Below are 2,374 nucleotides of genomic sequence, written 5' to 3' on the forward strand. Positions count from 1 at the left end.
CTGATTCTGATCGGGCTCAACAGCTAGTTGTCGCGCGCAGCGGACTTTCGCGCGTCGTGACTGGATGTCGAGAGGAGGGTATGGCGGAGGTTTACGGTGGATTTGATACTCTTAGTTGGAAAACTGAAGTCAAATGGCCCGGTCCAATGAAAGGCTCGTCAAAATCGCGACAGAAAAGTGTGGCCCTTACACAAATCTATACGTTAGTTATACTGGCCATATAAATTGTAGTAAACATTACATAAAATTAAAATAGTAAGCATAGTGTACATAGTAAGCATGGACCATGTAAACCTGTAAATACCTCACTGGATGACCTCGAGCAATCGCTTTCACAACACAAGCAACAACGCCGGCAGCGGAGGCGAACGGTTCGTACAGCCGCGTGATTCACCGCAACTCTAGCTTTGCGCAGAGGACGGTGTCGTACCCATTGAAGTGACAACTGAGGGGCGACTATTGCTAATTGAAAACTTTTTAACCGCAACTCTGAAAATTAGATTCGTCATCATTATCTGCGTATTTTTATGTCCACTACTGACGGCCTCTGTGAGTGATCTGCGATGACCTCTGTGTCTTAACTCTGCAACACTAGGGGCACAGAAGGACCGCCCGGCAAGGAAGACAGCGCGCATGAAGTTAGCAGCCATCCCTGGTCGCCCTTTATCATTGCACCCACCAATGATTACCAAAAATTAGCACGGGGGCCCCATAAGCGTCAGCCACGCAAAGTCATTCACAGCTATGGCAGGGCTGGAGGAGAAGTCGCGTGCTCTCTTTCCCATTCGCGTATGATTACGTGACCTACAACTAACCCGAATATTGAGCACGTGGGAAATAACGCCATGAAGCCGCGATCCTTTTCCGCTCAGTGTTAAGTGATTTTTCCCGCACCCACAGGGTCGCTTATGCATATGGCTTTTAGATTTAATGCGGAACATCACGGCGACGACAACCGCGACAATTTGCCTGAAGGGTCGATATAAGTGCATTCGCGATAAAGCTATAAACATATAATTGTTTGCAGAGAGTATATATATATATATATATATATATATATATGCCCGAGCCAGCTTTCCGAAACCTACCCATATATATATATATATATATATATATATATACATACATATGTGGGTAGGTTTCGGAAAGTTGGTCGGGCCCCAACCCCCCCCCCCCCCCCCCCCGGAAGAACGAAAACTTTCCGCCTATGCTGCTCCCTATTTGTCAATTTAGACCCCAACAGGGGGAATTGAATTTTGGAAGGCCGACTCGTGCATTCCCACGTTACGTGGGCGAGAGTTGGCTTCCCCCACCACCATGGACAGTGGCCTGGATAGGCCGTAGGCCAAATGGCATGCTACAGCCCGCGGTGCGGGTAGTTATTTGTTTGAATTAGTCTCAAATCCCGGGCATCCGCTCCGCTCAGACTCGGATGGGGCCCCGAGTATGTTCTGCGTTCCAAGCGCTGATGCTCAAGGATGTCGCGTGGAGATGTCAAATGATCGAGTCGGGGTTTCTCGAGCTGCACTCCCGCTCGGCAAGCCAATTCTCGAGCGAGAGCATCTGCCCTTTCATTGCCCGCAACCCCCGCGTGGCCTGGGCACCAGATGACACTGTGCGTTTCCCGGAGCGTGTGACCTAGTATGCGTAGGGCACATGCCGGTACTCTGCCTTGCATGAACAGGCGACAAGCCACCTGTGAGTCCGTGAGAGTCACAGAGGGCTGGCCGGCTGCATCTTTGGCCTTAATTGCCATTGCAACGGCGGCTGTCTCCGCCGTGCTCCATTTGCTCCTTTATGTCGCGCCAATTTGGAATTTCGATCGATCCGTCGAGCTTGTGGCCACTATTATATGGCCACCTGGCCCCGGAGATGCATCTGTGTACAGTGCTTCAGCACATCTTTCTATGCGACCGAGCGAAGGACACTAAAACGTAGTGTTGACTGTTTGGACTCCCGCCCCTTTTCGGAAGCCAAGGTTTTAGGCGCATGGAGAAGCGTTGATCATGCCCAGCGCACCATACGATCACTTTTGAACTTTATGTGTGAGACGGGCTTAGACGGTCGTCTCTAGGAACTGTGCAGTGTGCAGTGCGCGAAATGTGTTTGTGGGATGACATTCTGTGTGGACAACACTACTCCTGCGTGTAGTGTGTGAAACGTGCACAACCGCGTATTGGACAACGTGTGTGAATAGTAGCTCATTCTACGATATCATAATCACCTGTCACCTACCTCTCTCTGTATCTCCCACTTCCCCTTACCCCAGTGAGGAGTAGCAGGCTAGAGACACGCTCTCCAGGCCGACCTCTCCTCCCTTCTCTTCATTAAAATCTACTCTCTCTCTCTCTCAGCACATGTTTCCAAATCTTTT

General features: G+C 50.2%; 1 pseudogene; it reads left to right on the forward strand.

Moving 5' to 3' along the window:
* Window positions 1–403: 403 nt before the first annotated feature.
* LOC119459809 (U4 spliceosomal RNA) lies at window positions 404–556 on the forward strand (annotated as a pseudogene).
* Window positions 557–2,374: the final 1,818 nt, after the last annotated feature.

The sequence above is a fragment of the Dermacentor silvarum genome, chromosome 7, assembly GCF_013339745.2.
Source record: "Dermacentor silvarum isolate Dsil-2018 chromosome 7, BIME_Dsil_1.4, whole genome shotgun sequence".
Classification (NCBI taxonomy): Eukaryota; Metazoa; Arthropoda; class Arachnida; order Ixodida; family Ixodidae; genus Dermacentor; species Dermacentor silvarum.